Genomic DNA, 21,228 nt, shown 5'->3' with positions numbered 1-21,228 from the left:
TCACCAAATTCAGCTCAGATCTTCAGACTCGTTTGACTCGTTGCTGTAACTGGTCAGACTTTGTCCTTCTCAAAAAATCCTAGTGACTTTCATTATCTGAGCAATGAAGATCTTACACTTAAGGTCCACTAGAGGGGGAGACAGGATTTCTGTTTATGTAAGTTTAAATGATAGATAAATACATTAATTTCATGTGTACTACCATGAATATGCCATATCTGTGTAACACAGGTTCTTCAATGATAGATGGGGTGGTAGGGGGTATACCTTAGCTCAATGATAGCTGTATAATATAAAACAACATTAAATACTGCAGCTGGTACCAAATAAAAATGATTAAGTTTTGGAAAAACTGCAAGTCAAATGTACTTGCACAAATGACTTGCTGTTACATAATACCCCATATGCGTTGTTGGGGACGTTTTCGTCCACTAGGGGGTAAAGTTGAGTCTTATTTTGGCCACAACTTTCTCTGTGTTGCAGCTATGGAATGATTGGTGCCAAATCTTATTTTGACACTTATTTTGGGAAAATGCTTGAAATTTTTAAAAAACTCAACAGTATACTGTGGGTAAATTCACTACCCTTTTGTTATGTTTGGGATGAAAAAACCCACTAAATTAAAATGCTGTAAAAATGTCTCAGATAAAGATTTTTTTTTTTTTTGCATAAATCTATTAATCACCCTCAGTCCTGATCAAACTACCAAATGTTTAAAAAAAAATCCAAGATTTTAACTCTTTAATTACCAAGTTCATAAATTATGTCACTGATTTGGGAAGAAAAAACACACACAAAATGACATATTTTCAATATAAAAAGTAATTGTGGACTGGATATTTTTTTTTTACCTTTTATGACAGTCTTGGGCATGTCAAAGATTAGTAACTGTAGATTAGCTTTGATGTATTGTTAGTTTTGTGCAGCATTAGATTTTATTTTTTTCTCCCTCATTTATTGTTGGTGGCTGTTTTTGTCCCATTGACTTCCATTATAACGACATTTTTTGATTGCAAAGCCATGACACCATATAATCATGCACTCTTGATTGTTGGTGGTTTTCCCTGTTGGGAAGAGGTAACATTTGTTATTTTTACAGTTGATCACTAGGTGGGACCATTAACCCTTTAGGCCTGTGCAAAAAAAGGCTTAGTTTCTGGCCTGTATATAGAGTTATATGGAGTTTAACAGCAAATTATAGTGTGTGTGTGTGTGTGTGTGTGTGTGTGTGTGTGTTTGTGTGTGTGTGTGTGTGTGTGTTTGAGAGAGAGAGAGAGAGAGAGAGAGTGAGAGAGACCTTTGTTCACTTACCTTGATGTATCTGAAAAAATCCAAATATGCACCTCATGCTCTCAGAACTACATGGACTAAACAATAAAAAAAGAAGTGTGTTTATGCACCTGCTGACTTTTGATGGTGAAAAGAATGGAGGGCCTATGTGTGAAATGCTTGTCTTTTCTTGATGGTGAAGCCAGTTTAAAACCTTTAAATCTTATTAAAAAAAAAACTACTTTGAACATAATTGATTATGGACCAAAATGCAATACCAACTTCAAATAAGCAGCAACTCGCTGGAGGGGTCAAGCTGCATAATCATTTCTAAAACTCTAAAACCTTTCTCGTATTGCTTGCTGCTCTTCTCACCATCAAATGACCAGAAGGATGGCATGCAAGTGTTTAAATCCATGTACTGTTTTTGTTTAGTCTATACTTATCACCACCATTAAAAGGCAGCAGGTGCATAAATACACTTTTGTTTACTCCATGTAGTTCTGAGAGCTGAGGTGTACATTTAGATTTTCTCAAATACATCAAGGTAAGTGCGCAAAAGTCTCTCTCTCTCTCTCTCTCTCTCTCTCTCTCTCTCCTACACATATACACACAATATAATTTGCTGTTATACTCCACATAACTCTATATACAAGTCAGAAACTAAGCTTTTTTTTTGCACAGGCCTATCTAAAGGGTTGATGGTCCCACCTAGTGATCAACTGTAAAAAAAATAACAAATTTTACCTCTTCCCAACAGGGAAAACCACAAACAATCAAGAATGCATGATTATGTTTCATGGCTCTGCAATCAAAAATGTAATTACAATGGAAGTCAGTGAAAAAAAACATCCACCAACAATAAATTAGGGGAAAAAAATGTATCTAATGCTTATAGCAGTTTAATTGAGTGAATGTTTTCATCCCGAACATAACGAAAGGGTAGTGAATTTGAACAATGCACAAGGGATACATAATAATTTTTATTTGGCACCAGCCGCAATTAATGTTGACAGCTAGCAGGAGTGTGGTGGGGTGCGAGGTCTGTTTTGACCAATGGATGGAGACCTCAAGGCAGTGGCCTTAATGCTTATCTGAAGATTTGTCTTTATAGATTACAGTTTACATTGTACTTACTGAAGTACACCTCTGCATGCAGACACCCAATTGTACAAATTCATTTATAGATTTAAAACCCAGTCCTGAACCGGGAGAACCATGTTCTGCAGAGTTCAGTTCCAACACACTTGCTTGGACATTGCTACTGATCCTGAAGACCTTGCTTAGCTTAGGTGTGTTTATTTGGGGTAGCTAAACTTTGCAGGACACTGGCCAACCAAGAGGAGGACTGAGAGTCCTGACATTAGCACTTTATATTCAGTGCATGTGATTTATCAACACTGAGTACATCTTAAAATGTACAGCTCATGAAAAATGGACAAACAGATGGACAAATGGACAAACATTAAATGCATAAACCAGTGTGAATAAAAAATATATTAAAATACATTTGGAGGTAGGTTGAAAAAGACAGAATGGGAAGTTTTAAAGTACAGCTTGAAGTGTGAAGTTTATTCTTGTACACAGATATGGCATATTCATGGTAGTACACATGAAATTAATGTATTTATTTGCCATTTTACGTAAATAGAAATCCTGTCTCCCCCTCTAGTGGACATTAAGTGTAAGACCTTCATTGCTCAGATAATGAAAGTCACTAGGATTTTTTGAGAAGGAAATTTGGTGAAACATTCAAATTTTAGTCGTTGTCAATTACTCTTATAATAAATGATAATAATGTTCAAATATATGTTGGCTTTCTCAAGGCCAACAAAGAAGACTAAAAGAAAAACCATTCAATTTAGTATGTAATAAAACGAATGTTACTAATTTATTTCATAAATTTAACTATAGTAATTTTCCCAATTAATTATTAATGTCACACACACCTACCTAGTGCCTTTTGACTTAAAAGATGAGAGTGGTAAATGTTACAGACATATTATCATGGAACTGTTCAGTCTATTATTGATTTTTATTTCCTCTTCACTTTTATCCAAGGAGACAAAACTATTTGCACTGTATTTACAGTGGGACAATATTCATACAATACTATAACCTAGAAATAATTTAAAGGCGTGACTTGCAAGTCACAGCAGCACGAATTATGTGCGCAGCAACAACTGACTCAAATATTATGTTAATTAACAGTGAGCGGTGGTTTCAGACACTACTCTTATAAGACTCTTATTCTGAAAGAATGTAAGATCGAGTTGAAGGCGGAGCGATCCGACCAATCAGATGAAAGGAGCGTTTCAGCTCCGCCCACAAGTGCGAATTAAATATTGAAGCCATAAGCCGTTTTTTAAACCCAAAACGACAAAATGAGAAATCAAGTCAAAAACTCATTTTCCGTTTGTTAACCTAGATGGAATAACGAATAAACGAGCCATTTTTCCATTTCTCGTTATTTAATTCATGTTCTCTCACTTGAATCCTCTTGAGTTTTTCGTTTTCTGTTTTTTAATTTGAAACGGATTTGGAATGGACGGAAGATACCCTGATTGCGTATGAAATATTGAAGCCATAAACCGTTTTTTAAACCCCAAACGACAAAATGAGAAATCAAGTCAAAAACTCATTTTCCGTTTGTTTACCTAGATGGAATAACGAATAAACGAGCCATTTTTTCATTTCTCGTTATTGAATTCATGTTCTCTCACTTGAATGCTCTTGAGTCTTTCGTTTTCTGATTTTTAATTTGAAACGGATTTGAAATGGACGGAAGATACCCTGATTAACCTGTACCTAGGTGTAGGTTTTTATATGTTATATCAGTGATGAGAATCATCAATTATTGATCTGTACGGATTCTAATCTCTGATGAAGTAGGTGTTTACTATAAATAACACATAAAACAAACATGGTTCAGCTAATATATGTTTCTGCTGATGGAAGTCCATTCGGGATTCCCAGGCATTACAACAGCGATAAAAAAAAAAAAAACCTGGACAAATCTTTCACTCTTGTTCAATAGCACAAACACGGTATCAGTGCATTCTTTTAAAGTGACAGTCTTTATATTAATCGAACAGGCAGCAACAAAGAAATCACTCAATGCTCTTGATTAAAAAGCTTTTTTAACTTTAAAAAAGAATATGTGACTATAATGACTGCAGCAAAAAAGGTAGCACAATCGTGATTTCTACCTGTTATCTTAGATATCCATATTAGCCATGGTACATATTTTTGATTGTGCAAAAACAACAAGAGCTCAAATTTGTTGTTCAAATTCACTACCCTTTAATCCACTAAATTAAACTGCTGTAAAATATATCAGATAAATATTTATTATTATTATTTTTTTTTTTTTTCATAAATCAACCTCAGTCCTGATCAAAACTACCAAATTTTTTAAAATTAATCTTTAATTGCCAAGTTAATCAATTATTTCACTGATTTGGGGGGAAAAAACTAACAAAATGACTTATTTTCAATATAAAAAGTAATTGTTGCTGGATAATTTTGTTTTACCTTTTATCACAGTCTTGGGCATGTCAAATATTAGTAAAAACATTGGCTTTGATGTTGGAAATGTGTACGTAGTTGGTGTAGGATGGAGAATGCTGTTTAAAAAGGTAAAAACGCTGTACAGTTTTACAAAGCCTTTACTATAATGCAGTTTTTTTTATTGTTAACTTGACTCACTATGTCTGATTTATTGAATCAAGAGATGTTAGCTGCTGCAAGTTTACTCTTCTTGACCAGATTAATTCACAAATTAATAATTGGGACATTCTAAAAGCACGCTTAACATGAAAATACGTGGCTTTATGCATTAAATCAGTGTTTTAAAAAGACCAAACACAGAATAAGAACACAAAGCGTTTAATTTCCACCCACAACCTGCTTGTCCGTTAATAAAATGTGTTATTAAAAATGTTTACTGAGTTTGATCTTTTTAAAACCCTTTTTAAAGCATTAGCTACACTGTTAGCAATTGATGTAATTTTACAATATATTTTAAAACAATACACTGTATTCGTAGTTCAAGTAGTTCTTGTGTTTCTCTTTTCTTCAGTGATTCTGTTTGTTAACAGCAGCTTTTCGTCACTAAAGCTCAATTATCACTCAGTTAATCACTTAATCACTTAATTGCAATGTATATCTGCTTTCAGTGAACTCAACTGAATTAAGTTCAGAGTACTCATAACTGTTAGTTTTTTCAACTTAAACGGTTTAAGGCAATCGGTTTCCTCAAACCATTTGAGTTAACATAACTTAAGGATATCTGTTTACTCAAACCGTTTGAGTTAAGTTTACTTGTCAGGTATTACAGTCAAGGCAATCGGTTTACTCAAACGATTTGAGTTGAGTTAACTTGTCGGGTTTTACAGTGCAGTGTAGTTTTTGTGTTTCTCTTTTCTTCAGTGATGTTGATTGTTAACAGCAGATGTTCATCTTCATTTAATTTGTCACTTAATTATCTCATTAACCCTTTCGAGTCGATTAACGCATATATGCGTTTTGAGTCATTTTCTCCTGATAACCCCGAAAAGAACTTAAAATTACACTCTCAGTTTTAATCGTACAGATAAGAGCAATACATCAATCGAATCTACACTTGCGCGCAATGACGGATCCGAAACGAAGGCGGATCGCGGACCCGCCGTCCGTTTTGGACCCGCACATTGAAACATATATCCGCCCAGGGACTCCTAAAAATACTGTCTCATCTGGCCAAGTAACCATGTTAGAGATCAGTGTCTGCTTTAGTTGGGCTCTTGACCCTTGATTTCTGTTCTAGTCTTTTCTCTGGCTGTTATAACCATGTGTTTTTAAAACACTGTGATGTAGATTATTGAACTGTATGGAGTTTAATCTCTGATGAAGTAGGTGTTGTGTAATTAGTAGAAGTGGTTCTAGTAAAAATGACACTAAGAGCCAGTGACTCTGTGATAATTAGTTATTATAAAAGTGACTTTCTAAACATTTTGTACACGTAGACTTTTCTTCTATGGCAGTAACTGGTCAAACACAGATATCAATAATCAGAATATGAACCTCTACAATGGTGACGAAAAAACATGCTGCAATGCATTCTGGGTACTATTGTAGAACAAAACTCATCCATGGCTCCCAGCATGCTCTGCAACATTTTTTTATGGTCACCATTGTTGAGATTCATAATCTGATTATTGATGTCTTTGTGTGACTGTTTGACACCGTAGAAGACCACTTGGTTTGAAAAATCGTTCAGATTAACTGATTATTCCAAAAGCACTAGCACTTAGAATCACTTTTCCTATGATCAATCAAATTACACAACACATATTTCATCGTAGGGTATACTGTGTACAGTTCAATGATTGATGATAATCATCACCAACATAAAGTGTAACAACCTACACCTAGGTACAGGTTAACACTTATTTCTTCTGGGCTTTTGAGTTACAAAAAATGTCTTTTAAAAACACATGGTTATAACAGCCAGAGAAAAGACTGAGACAGGAATCAAGGGTCAAGAGCCCAACTATAGCAGACACTGATCTCTAACATGGTTACTTGGCAAGATGAGACAGTATATTTTTAGGAGTCCGTTGCGGGTCCGTGGCGGATATTTGTTTCAATGTGCGGGTCCAAAACGGACCCGCCGTGGAAGTAAGGTTTTAATCGCGGATGCGGAGCGGATGCAGCGCGGAGCAACGGCGGGTCCGCGATCCGCCTTCGTTTCGGATCCGTCATTGCGCGCAAGTGGACTCCGATACGGGTCCGTTTCGCGGGTCCATTTCGGAAGCCGCGATACCTCCGCGGCGGATCCTTTTGCTGTGTGGGCATGGCAAGGCCATTTTTGTTTTTATTTGAGCAACTGATTTCTCCCAGCAGGCACAGGATGTAGACTCCAACGTCGGTTAGACGTTGGATTTTGGTTGAAAATGAAAATCGGGTTGACGTCTAAATCCAACGACTATTGACGCCAAGCTCCAACATTGGGCAGATGCTGAATTTTGGCTGGAATAAACACCATCACAAAAAAATAAAAAAAACGTTGAAATGCATGGCAGTACACATATTACCAGCTTCACTTATTACTAACCAGTTTGATTTTATTTCTGTCAGACGTCTACAGAAGTCATTTTTTGAGAATTAACAGAGATTTCGATGTTGATGTTTTATTTGAAAATGTTTGATCACCATTATTGTGATCAGTGTTTGTTTTAGTTGGGTAGTTTGACTCTTGTTTTAGTAAGTTTGTGGTTCTTGTAATAGTGTTTACCAAAACACATAATTTGGTATAAAAGGAGCCATGAACAAATATAAGGTGATATAGTTTTCATAATCATGAAGAAAAATGATTGAGGATAATTTTTCTTGTCATTGTCCCAATTTATAATGAGCAATATTCCAAAAAACAATACTTTCTTCCTTCAGATAAGACATTCTGATTTTTTTTTTACGTGCATTTTGAGAGAAAAATCTTTTGAGACACATAGACATCAATAATCAGTATATTAATCTCAGCAATGGTGACATGCTTCATGCAGCAATGCATATAGTATAAAACTCATGGCTCCCAGCATGCATTGCTGCATGGAGCATGTCACCATTGTTGAGATTCATACGCTGATTGTTGATGTCTGTGTGTGTCAGCATAGGTTAAGTTTTTTGAGCTCATGTTTAAAGATTTTAATTGATTGTTATAATACCACTGGATCTCATGTGACAGAAACACAGTGTTTGCAATATGAATGTAAAAACATCAGTGAATCAAGTTATTTTTATGATTATAAAACCATTAACAGAAAACAGCCATCACCTGATCTCATGTCACGTTAGCTTTCTTTGATGCTGCAAATGTGCTTGACACACAACTGTCACATCAAAGACAAAATATATAATAAGTGTTAAGAGCCCAACTAATGGAAACACTAATCACTGTTATGGTGTTTAACTGTTATATGTTATAGAAATTAAACACATTAGAGTTAAACCCCTGTTAATTTTCAATAAGAGCTTTTGTAGACGTCTGACAGAAATAAAGTCAGTCTGGTTAGTAATAAGTGAAGCTGGTAATGCTGTTTGTGGAGTTGTTTAATCCTCCTCTGCTGAAATCTTGAGATATTTAATGTGCTGCCATGCATTTCACCCTTTATTGCAGTGTGGTGCTTATTCAAACCAAAATTCAACGTCTGTCTGATGTCAGAGTTTGACGTAAAAAACAAAGTTGGGTTTAGACGTCAACCCGACTTTCATTTTTAACCAAAATATGACGTCTGACTGACGTTGGATTAGTTGGAGTCCAACGTCTTCCTGACGTCACATTGATGTACTGTGCCTGCTGGGCTGTTTCAAATATTTTGCTATTTTGTTGACTTATTTTATTTTATTTTTTTCAGATGTCTTAACACTTAACTTGGCCTTAAAAGCTGTTGCACAAGAGATGACAACCACAGCTGGTAATGTTTTGTGTTGTTACTTTTTGGCTGCATTTAATTTTGGCTGCATTCTAAATGAGCATATCCTCCACATTTTTATTGTCACTATCTGCCAAGTACACCCAAGTACACCCGGCTGCAGCCTGCAGCCCGCCCCACACCTACTCCGATTGGTTCAAGTAGTTGGTGTAGGATGGAGAATGCTGTTTAAAAAGCTAAAAACGCTGTGCAGCTTTATAAAGCCTTCATATTGCACAAAAGAAGAAGAAAAAAAACATTAGCCTGTAACTCGCCATGTCCCTGAAATGATTGTTTTGTTAAATTAAGCTGATCTTTAGGCTAACATACAAATATAGTAAATAAATTTCAGTTGATTATCCCCACTAAGATGATCAGGGGTGCATTTCCCAAAAACACAGTTGTTAACTGCCCCAGGTGCAACCCCATCTCGATCTGCAGGCTGCAGCCGGGTGCTTCTCGTGCAAGTAGGTATCGCTGCCATAGTTTGAAAAATTTACAGTTGAGGGCTATACAGTCTGTCAGAGAGAAAAAAACGGACAATTACAGTTCTCTAACCACATGAAGTGAGTATCTTTGAGTTTCTTCTCACTGACAATGTCTCAAAAAAGTCATATGAAGATCAATTTAAGAGGTAACACTTTACAATAAGGTGTCATTGGTAAACACTAGTTAATGTATTAATTAACATGAACTAACAATGAACAATACATGTGTTACAGTATCTATTAATCTTTGATAATGTTAATGAAAAAGATTACAAATATGATAATTTTTTGCAGTGTATGCAACCATCAATGGCATTACTTACATTAATAAAGTCTTTCTGCTCTATTTTAAGACATCTTTGATGGTTCATTTTAGGCAAAATAAGACTTTGAAAGACCAGCATTTGAACACAATATCATAAGACATGTTATAAATGTTTGAAATCGCACACATTTGCAATGACACTCTCTATGATTATGACCAAAGCATTCTTACAATTAAAAGCAATTTAAACGCAATTTTTTAAGAAAACAAAAGTAATATCTCATATCCACCATACCTTACGAACATCCGGAAGTGAATGAACCTGGATATGGGCATTAATGACAGTCAGTACGGCGCACACTCTTTTTGTACTTACAGTAAATATGTATACAGTACAGACCAAAAGTTTGGACACACCTTCTCATTCAAAGAGTTTTCTTTATTTTCATGACTATGAAAATTATAGATTCACACTGAAGGCATCAAAACTATGAATTAACACATGTGGAATTATATGTGGAATTATATACATAACAAAAAAGTGTGAAAAAACAGAAAATATGTCATATTGTAGTTTCTTCAAAGTAGCCACCTTTTGCTTTGATTACTGCTTTGCACTCTCTTGGCATTCTCTTGATGAGCTTCAAGAGGTAGTCACCTGAAATGGTCTTCCAACAGTCTTGAAGGAGTTCCCCGAGAGATGTTTACACAGCAAAATCCCCAGTGTTAATTTAACACTCTTGAGTGTGGACTCATATAAACACTAAAGCAGTGTTAAAAGTAACACTGAAGCAGAGTTGAAGTTAATGAGATAATTAAGAAGTTAATTGAGTTATGATTGACCATTATTGAAGACACCTGATGTTAACAAGCAGAATCACCAAACGAGAAAATCACAATTTGTGCACTTATTGGCCCTTTTGCCTTCTGTCTGCGGTCCACACTGTAAAAAGTGATTCTCTATATTTACTCAATAAAATTGTGTCAAAAATTTACAAGCAATATTATTAATTGAATTTAACACATTTTAATTAAGTAGAAATAATCATTCAAAATGAGCAGAATAACATGAAAAAATTAAGTAAAATTTACACAAAAATATTGATTTAATTGGACAAAAAAACAAATGAACACTACACTGTAAAAAGTGATACTCTATATTTACTCAATTAAATTGTGGCAACAGATTACAAGCAATATTGTTAATTACATTTAACACATTAGAATTAATTGGAATTAATCAAATGAGATGCTTGAAAGAAATTATTCAAAATGAGTAAAATAACATGAAAAAAATAATTAAAATATATTTAAAAATATCGGTTTTGTTGGATAAAACGAGAAGCACCCAGCTGCAGCCTGCATATAGAGGCGGGGTGGCACAAATTAACCCGCCCCATACCTACTGTGATTGGTTTGACCATCTTTCATAGGCATACATGATAGGAAATGTGTGTGTAGTTGGTGTACACTGTTAAAAATAATACATTATATTTAGTTAATAAAATTGTGGCAACAGATTACAAGCAATATTATTAATTAAATTTAACACATAAGAATTCATTAGAATTAATCAAATGAGATACTTAGAAATTAACCATTCAAAATGAGTTAAATAGCACAAAAAATAAGCTAAGTTTAAACAAATAGAAACAACAACAAAAAAATAACATTTCTTTAAGAAAAACAACACACTATGAACATTATGTTATGCATACCAGGCCAGTAGTTGGCGACTAAGAAACACAGCCCAAAAATGTAATTTACAAAGTCATGTTTTAGTTGATTACATGGAGATGATACAGGCATCATGTTCAAAAGCTCATGTTTTCAAGCTACCAAAACTGGAGACACCTGATGTTAACAAACAAAATCACTGCAGGAGAATAATCTAAATTTTGGTTACCATTACGGTGGTCAGTGTTTGCTGTAAATGGGAACTTTACCCTTAACCTTTCAAACAAAACTTTTTTTGGTTGCTGTAATTGTGATATTGCTGCTAGATAAGCCAATAAAGAGTAAGATCAGGTGGTGTTGTCTGTTTTGACAGCATTTGGTCTGGATTTCAGTTGTCCTATGTTTGAACAGCATAAGGTCTGGACATTTAAAAAAAAAAAAAAAAAAAAAAAAATTATTTAGGCACACAAACATCAAGAATCAGCCTGAGAATCTCAACAATGGTGACCATCAAAAATCTTGCAGCACTGCATTCTGGGTGCCACCAATCAAAACTCATTTATGGATCCCATCATGCTGTCTGTCACCATTCTTGAGAATCATATGCTGGTTCTTGATGTCACTTAGTGCCAAAGAGAAAGTTTCCCTTCTCCGTCACAATTTTTTTCTTAATCAGAATTCTTAAACTCTGGATTTCACATAAAAATCCAGGTCTTCTATTGCAGAATTACAGATGTTGCTTTAATGAATGTCAATTTGTCTCCGAGAACAGACTCAATTTATAATGCTCAGGCCAAACAAAGATTGTGCTAGATTATAACCAGGACCACCGCAATTCTGTCAGCAAATCTAGCTGTTATAATTCAGTTACAACAGCAGTACAAAATGTAACATTAAAAAGTAAAGGGTCAAGAGCCCAACTAAAGCAAACACGGACCACTATAATGGTAACCCTATAAATGTACCTTTTTTTCCTTCAGTGATTCTGTTTGTGAACCTTAGGTGTCTTCAATAACTTTTGGGGGACTGAAGACACAAACTTCTGAACATGATGCCTGTATCATATCTATTTAAGCAACACAAATGTGAACATGTATAGTGTTTCATGATCGCCAACTACTGGCCTGGCATGTATAACATAGTATTCTTTAGCATAGTGTTTTTTGTTTCTTTGTTTTCAATAAAATCAATATTTTTGTGAAAATTTTAATTAATTTTTTCATGTTATTCTACTCATTTTGAATGGTTGGTTGTAACCATCTAATTTGATTATTAATAATTAATTATAAAGTGTTAAATTTAATTAATAATATTGAATGCAACATTTTAAACAATTTTATTGAGTAAATAAAGTGAATCATTTTTTACAGTGTATGCTAAAGAATACTATGTTATGCATGCCAGGTCAGTAGTTGGCGATCATGAAACACCCTTCGAAAACATTATATGCATGCACATGTTTACAAATTCGCATTTTTGTTGCTTAAATAAATATGATACAGGCATCATGTTCAAAAGGCTTTGTCATTAGGCCCCCGAAACAGAGTTATTGAAGACACCTAAAGTTCACAAACAGAATCAAAGGGTAAATTATTGGTTACCATTATAGTGGTCAGTGTTTGCTTTAGTTGTGCTCTTGACCTTTGACATTACTTTTTGCATTGCTGTTGTAACTCAGTTATAACAGCTAACCAAGCTAAGAAAACAGATTATCTGGTGCTGTTGGTTTTGTTTTTACATAATCTTTGTCTTACCTAAATATCTGAGCTCATTCAGAGCCTGATCTCTGAGTTATACTAACATTCATTTAAGCAGCACTGTGAGTCAACAATAAAAGTCCTGGAGTTTTCAGTGTAATATAGAGTTTAAGAATTATGATTGAGAGAGGGAAACTTTCTTTAGGCAGACAGTGACATCAAGAACCAGCATATGAATCTCAAGAATGGTGACAAACAGCATATTCAGACGAACTGTAAGAATCACAAAACAAGCTACTATAGAATTGTTGCTCATAATTTATTCATGCCGCAAAGCATGATGGGAGCCATAAATGAGTTTTGATTGGTGGCACCCAGAATGCAGTGCAACATGCTTTTTGATGGTCACCATTGTTGAGGTTCTCAGGCTGATTCTTGATGTCTGTGTGTCTAAATGAAAACGCTTTCCCTTTTTAACAAGGTTTTGATCAGATGTGCTTCTAAGAATTTCTCTGATAATGCTAAAAACACCAGAGCTTCTATTGTTCAATCACAGGACACATGTTATTGATAAGACACACCCAACTCAGACCAAATGATGATGTAAAAACAAATAACACCACGTGGTCGCATTTCCTTCTTGGCTTATCTAGCTGCTATATCACAACTAGCAACCAAAGAAAATCTGTTTAAAATTGTAAGGGTCAAGAGTCCAACTAAAGCAAACACTGACCACTACAATGGTAAGCAAATTATTATTATTTTTTTTCATTCAGTAATTCGGTTTGTGAACTTTAGGTGTCTTCAATAACTGTTTTGGGGGCATTACAACCTTTTGAACATGATGCCTTTATCATATCTATGTAAGCAACAAAAATGTTAATTTATAAAAAGGCTGATGTCATGTGCATGCATATAATGTTTTCGAAGGGTGTTTCATGATCGCCAACTACTGGCCTGGCATGCATAACATAGTATTATTTTGCATACACTGTAAAAAGTGTTTCCCTATACAAGCAATATTATTAATTAAATTAAACACATTTTAATTAAGTAGAAATAATCATTAAAAATGAGTAGAATAACATGAAAAAATTAAGTATAATTTACATAAAAATATTGATTTCATTGGACAAAAATCAAACAAACAAAAAAACACTATGCTAAAGAATACTATGTTATGCATGCCAGGCCAGTAGTTGGCGATCATGAAACACCCTTCGAAAACATTATATGCATGCACATGACATCAGCCTTTTTACAAATTCACATTTTTGTTGCTTACATAGATATGATAAAGGCATCATGTTCAAAAGGTTGTATTGCCCCCAAAACAGTTATTGAAGACACCTAAAGTTCACAAACCGAATCACTGAATGAAAAAAATAATAATAATTTGCTTACCATTGTAGTGGTCAGTGTTTGCTTTAGTTGGACTCTTGAGCCTTAAAATTTTAAACATATTTTTTTGGTTGCTAGTTGTGATACAGCAGCTAGATAAGCCAAGAAGGAAATGCGACCAGGTGGTGTTATTTGTTTTTACATCACCATTTGGTCTGAGTTGGGTGTGTTTTATCAATAACATGTGTCCTGTGATTGAACAATGTAAGCTCTGGTGTTTTTAGCATTATCAGAGAAATTCTTAGAAGCACCTCTTATCAAAACCTTGTTAAAAAAGGAAAACGTTTTCATTTAGACACACAAACATGAAGAATCAGCCTGAGAACCTCAACAATGGTGACCATCAAAAAGCATGTTGCACTGCATTCTGGGTGCCACCAATCAAAACTCATTTTATGGCTCCCATCATGCTTTGTGGCATGAATAAATAATGAGCAACAATTCTATAGTAGCTTGTTTTGTGATTCTTACAGTTCGTCTGAATATGCTGTTACACCATTCTTGAGATTCATACGCTGGTTCTTGATGTGACTGTGTGTCAAAAGAAAGTTCCCTTTTCTCCGTTTTAAATCGAATTCTCAAACTCTGGTTTACACAGAAAATTCCACTTTTTTTTTTCTTTTCTTGCTGAATCACAGGGCTGCCATAATGAATGTTATCTTGTCTCAGAGATCAGACTCTGAATGAGTTCAGATATTCAGGAAGAACAAAGATTGTGTAATAGCATGACCAACACTACCTATACCTATAACATAGTATCCTTTAGCATAGTGATTTGTCTGTTTGTTTTTTGTCCAATAAAATCAATATTTTTATGTAAATTTTACTTAATTTTTTCATGTTATTCTACTCATTTTTAATGATTATTTCTACTTAATTAAAATGTGTTAAATTTAATTAATAATATTGCTTGTAAATTTTTGACACAATTTTACTGAATAAATATAGGGAAACACTTTTTACAGTGAACTTGTTATGAGTTTTATCCTGTGCTGGTACCCAGCATGCATTGCATCATGGACCTTTTGATTGTCACCATTGTTGAGATTCATATGCTGATTGTCCATGTCTCTCTCTAAGTGTTACTGACACTAAAGGTCAAAATATTTAAAACCTAAACTGTAGTGGTGGGTGATAGTGCAAAATGTGATATCAGTCCAATACCAAACACATGTAGGATCATCGTCACCGACACCAATACAATACTTTTTACTTTATTCCTAAACTACAAATATGCCTGTGCAACTACATTCCCTGAGCTCCTTTCTGAATGTGCTAGCAGCTTCGCTCACTCTGTTCGCTGCTCCGCTGCGCCTTGTGTCAGTGAGTCATGTGACGATACAACAACGACTCACAGCAGAGTAGCAGGAGGGGGAGGAGTAGCAAAGTGGCCCAGGATGTGAAAGCAGCGTTTACTCAGGATTGTAGAGGTAGAAGACACGAGCAAAGTATAATGAACATAGATGAGAGATATTTAAATTAAAATATTGATTCAATTACAATTGTATTGATCCGATACCAATACCAGTGTTGGCATCGATACTATCGATATTTAGATCGATCCGCCCACCCCTACCAAACTGTTCTTATATCCATTCATTCTGGTTATCACATAACTGTTCAATCCTATAAAATTTAATTTAGTAATAATTCCACACCAAATTATTCTAGCCACAGTTTAAGTCAGTATAGTACATCATGGCTGACAGAAACAGCCACCATCACTTCATTATCATAATTATAGGAAATATGTATATGAATGTATGAATACAAAATAATAAAATATAGAATTTAAAATTATGAAATACAACATCAAAATGTAATGCTGCTGTGACAATGCATTTTGTCTACACAAGCATCTTGTTGATAAGCGGTGTGCTGTTACATTTCAAAGCAGTCAGATGTTTTTTTTATGAACAGACCATTAAAAGCTAGAGAGCATGCTATTTCAGAGACATTAGGGTGTACGCCAGTAAGAAACCACATAGCAATCAAACAATAATGACAGTTTTTTTTTTAACCTGCACAGACTCAGCTAGTGAATTTTTATCTGCTTAAAGGAGTCAGAAGTGCAAGATTGATGCCAAAAGGGATAACAATATTTTGCAAACACTGTAAATCAGGCATTTAACTTATCAGTGATTTGATTATTCAGGCTGCCATCTAAAAGCATACAACTGAATTACAACAGATTTTTTTGTTTCCCTTTTTACATGTTTTCATAACAGATTATTATTCTGCTGACCCCTGTTACAACTACACTGTGCTGGACAATCAGTGGAGAGCCATCACTAACACATATAACTACTACTACTGTGACACCTCAGTCACCTGGAGCGGCTGGTATCGTCTCTTCATTAACAACATGAGCGCTCACATCCCAGACACGTGTGTTGCTCAGTATCGCTGTGGTACTAATATCCCACTGTGGATTCGTGGTGGACACCCAACAGTTGAGGATGGAGTCGTCACTCGAGATTTCTGCGGTAACTGGTACATTTACTGCTGTTATTACGGGTCTTACCCCATTAAAGTCAAAGCCTGTCCAGGCAATTATTACGTCTATGAGCTGGTTAGACCAACTAGATGTAATGCAGCATACTGTGCAGGTGATTATATTTCCATGAGCTCTTTCTACATTTTCATGATATTTGTGTCACTGTTTAATCACTATTCATCTAAACTTTCAGATGTTAGCATCATTAACACCAGCTCTAGAGCCGTCACAGCAGTGACCATCTCCACGGGTAATGTAACACACTGTGTCTCTATTGACTTACTTTCTGATCTGTAACAGTTCAGCAGCAGTTTATCCTGATATCAGGAACAGACATATATTCACTTGATTCTATTACCCCAAAAAAGGCTGAATGAGCTTCAGATGCATTTAGTCATTAAGTGACAAAGACAGTTTTGTTTTCTCAAGTATTAATACTTTTACTTTGATACATTTCATACATAAATGAGGACCCTCTCATTATTTGCGACTGCAGACTGCAAAAATAGCATGAAATGTATAGTTAATTAGAAGTTCAGTGAAAAGTTAATTTCAGTAATTCAATTTAAAATTTGAAAATTGTATTAAATAAATTCAATGCACACGAACTGAAGTAGTCTAACTTTTTGGTTCTTTTAATTGTGATGAGTTGGCTCACATTTAACAAAATCCCACCAATTCACTCTCTCAACAAATTAGAATATGGTGACACGCCAATAAAAACACAAAACACCTGCAAAGGTTTCTTGAGCCTTCAAAATGGTCTCTGACAATCATTGCCACCCTTCACAAGTAGTGTAAGTCACAAAATGTAATTGCCAATAAGCTGGCTGTTCTTACAGTGCTTTATTCAAGCATGTTAACAGAAAGTTGAGTGGAACAAAAAAGTGTGGAAGAAAAACATGAGAGAACTGCAGAGGATTGTCAAACAAAACCGATTCAAGAATATGAGTGAACTTCACAAGGAATTAACTGAGACTGGGGTCAAGGCATGAAGTGCCGCCACACACAGAATTGTCAAGGAATTTGCTGAACCACAGACAACATCAGAGGCATCTCACCTGGGCTACCCTTAGGAAAAAGAAGTTTATTCAAGTGTGCTATTAGTATACTTCTTTTAAACTAAAAATTAGGAAAGTATACTTTTAGTTTACTTTTTATGTACTTCTCAGAAATGCTCTTTATGTACTTCTCAGAAATATACTTAAAATTGCGTTTCAGTATACTTGACTTACAAAAAGTCTAAATATATTTGAGCTATACTCGTAGAATCTGTGTTTTCATTGTTTTATGGTAAAGGGTGCTAGTATGCATCTTCTGTACAAAATTTTCAGAAATACACAAGTGAAGAAGAAAAAGAAACACCACCAAGCAGGCACAGTACATCAATGTGACGTCAGGAAGACGTTGGATTAGTTGGAGTCAGACGTCCTATTTTGGTTGAAAATTAAAGTCGGGTTGACGTCTAAACCCAACTTTGTTTGACGTCAAACTCCGAGATCAGACAGACGTTGAATTTTGGTTGGAATAAGCACCACACTGCAACAAAGGGTGAAATGCATGGCAGCACATTAAATATCTCAAGATCTCAGCAAAGAAGGATTAAACAACTCCATAAACAGCATTACCAGCTTCACGTATTACTAACCAGACTGACTTTATTTCTGTCAGAGGTCTACAAAAGCTCTTATTGAAAATTAACAGGGGTTTAACTCTAATGTGTTTAATTTCCATAACAGCATAACAGTTAAACACCATAACAGTGATTAGTGTTTCCATTAGTTCAGCTCTTAACACTTATTATATATTTTGGCTATGGTGGCTGCTGTGACAGTTTGTTTGTCGAGCACATTTGCAGCATCAAAGAAAGCTAAAGTGACATGAGATCAAGTGATGGCTGTAATCTATTAATGGTTTTATAATCATCATGAAATAACCTGATTCACTGATGTTTTTTAATCTGACAATTATATTGTTCCATTAGTACATTCATATTACAAACCCTATGTTTCTGGCACATGAGATCCAGCAGCATTATAACAATCAGTTAAAATCTTTTAATAAACATGAGTTCAAAAAACCTAACCTATGCTGACACACACAGACATCAACAATCAGTGTATGAATCTCAACAATGGTGCCATGCTTCATGCGGCAATGCATGCTGGGAGCCATGTGTTTTATACTATGGTGGCTCCCAGCATGCATTGCTGCATGAAGCATGTCACCATTGTTGAGATTCCAGCCAAAATTCAGCATCTGCCCAACATTGGAGCTTGATGTCAAACATTTGTTGGATTTAGACGTCAACCTGATTTTCACTTTCAACCAAAATCCAATGTCTAAGTTTTTGTCAAAAATTTTGCAAGAATTTCTGTGTAGTGAAAGTGTGCATAGTCTGCGCCTATCAACTTTTATTATTTTTTATAACTTACCCGCATTAAAGTGTTTAAAAAAAGAATGCAAGAAGCTAGAATTAAATGTTTTTGTTTATAAGCATACACACTGTTCTTTCTTTGTATGTTTTGCATGCTTATATATTCATGTGACAAAATTTATACAAATTCAAACCTAATTTGGGACATAGTAGTCTTAAAGTATGATATAAATTTCACTTAAAGAAAACTTACAAGTATACTTGCAGTATAAGTGTACAAAGTATTTAATTAGTAAACTATCAGCAAATCAAGTTCACTTTTATTATAATTGCAGTACAAACTACAAACATAGAGGTAAACTAGTTGTGTACTCAAAGTTTGCTACTGTTATTCTTAAAGTATATTTTATATACTAGAAAGTGGGCCGATTTAGTCCCAAGGAGTATTGAAACAGTACACTTACAAGTATACTACTACACTGTAAAAAGTGTTTCCCAATATTTATTCATTAAAATTGTGTCAAAAATTTACAAGCAATATTATTAATTAAATTTAACACATTTTAATTAAGTAGAAATAATCATTAAAAATGAGTAGAATAACATGAAAAAATTAAGTAAAATTTACATGAAAATATTGATTTCATTGGACAAAAAAAACAAACAAACAAAAAAACACTACACTGTAAAAAGTGTTTCCCTATATTTATTCAGTAAAATTGTGTCAAAAATTTACAAGCAATATTATTAATTAAATTTAACACATTTTAATTAAGTAGAAATAATCATTAAAAATGAGTAGAATAACATGAAAAAATTAAGTAAAATTTACTTAAAAATATTGATTTAATTGGACAAAAATCAAACAAACAAAAAAACACTATGCTAAAGAATACTATGTTATGCATGCCAGGCCAGTAGTTGGCGATCATGAAACACCCTTCGAAAACATTATATGCATGCACATGACATCAGCCTTTTTACAAATTCACATTTTTGTTGCTTACATAGATATGATAAAGGCATCATGTTCAAAAGGTTGTAATGCCCCCAAAACAGTTATTGAAGACACCTAAAGTTCACAAACCGAATCACTGAATGAAATAAATAATAATAATTTGCTTACCATTGTAGTGGTCAGTGTTTGCTTTAGTTGGACTCTTGACCCTTAAAATTTTAAACAGATTTTCTTTGGTTGCTAGTTGTGCTACAGCAGCTAGATAAGCCAGGAAAGAAAATGCGACCACATGGTGTTATTTGTTTTTACATCATCATTTGGTCTGAGTTGGGTGTGTCTTATTAATAACATGTGTCCTGTGTTTGAACAATATAAGCTCTGGTGTTTTCAGCATTATCAGAGAAATTCTTAGAAGCACCTCTGATCAAAACCTTGTTAAAAAAGCAAAGTGTTTTCATTTAGACACACAGACATCAAGAATCAGCCTGAGAACCTCAACAATGGTGACCATCAAAAAGCATGTTGCACTGCATTCTGGGTGCCACCAATCAAAACTCATTTTATGGCTCCCATCATGCTTTGCGGCATGAATAAATAATGAGCAACAATTCTATAGTAGCTTGTTTTGTGATTCTTACAGTTTGTCTGAATATGCTGTTTGTCACCATTCTTGAGATTCATACGCTGGTTCTTGATGTGACTGTGTGTCAAAAGAAAGTTCCCCTTTCTCTGTTTTAAACAGAATTCTCAAACTCTGGTTTATACTGAAAATTCCACTTTTTTAATTTTTTTTTTGCTGAATCACAGGGCTGCCATAATGAATGTTATCTTGTCTCAGAGACCCGACTCTGAATGAGTTCAGATATACAGGAAGAACAAAGATTATGTAATAGCATGACCAACACCACCTGATCATCTTTATTCTTAGTTTGTCTAGCTGTTATAACTGAGTTACAACAGCAATGCAAAATGTAATATTAAAACATCAAGGGTCAAGAACACAACTAAAGTAAAACACTGACCACTGTAATGGTAACCAACAATTTACCCTTTGATTCTGTTTGGGAACTTTAGGTGTCTTCAATAACTCTGTTTTGGGGGCCTTAAGACACAGCCTTTTGAACATGATGCCTTTATCATATCTA

General features: G+C 34.6%; 1 protein-coding gene and 1 long non-coding RNA gene across 2 annotated transcripts in view; one reads left to right on the top strand and one right to left on the bottom strand.

Moving 5' to 3' along the window:
* The window catches only part of LOC113049479 (uncharacterized threonine-rich GPI-anchored glycoprotein PJ4664.02-like), a 212,785-nt gene that overhangs the window by 142,757 nt on the left and 48,800 nt on the right, over nt 1-21,228 (top strand). The window lies entirely within an intron of this gene.
* LOC113053664 (uncharacterized) lies at nt 14,876-21,087 on the bottom strand. Its single transcript, XR_003277280.1, has 2 exons — nt 20,992-21,087; nt 14,876-14,990 (listed from the first exon to the last, which is right to left on the bottom strand). It is a non-coding gene; the product is annotated as an uncharacterized LOC113053664 (long non-coding RNA).

This window comes from Carassius auratus, chromosome 1 (genome assembly GCF_003368295.1).
Source record: "Carassius auratus strain Wakin chromosome 1, ASM336829v1, whole genome shotgun sequence".
In the NCBI taxonomy this organism is placed as follows: domain Eukaryota; kingdom Metazoa; phylum Chordata; class Actinopteri; order Cypriniformes; family Cyprinidae; genus Carassius; species Carassius auratus.
The sequence above is the reverse complement of the archived record's forward strand: the minus strand, read 5'-3'. Positions and strand labels throughout refer to the sequence as shown.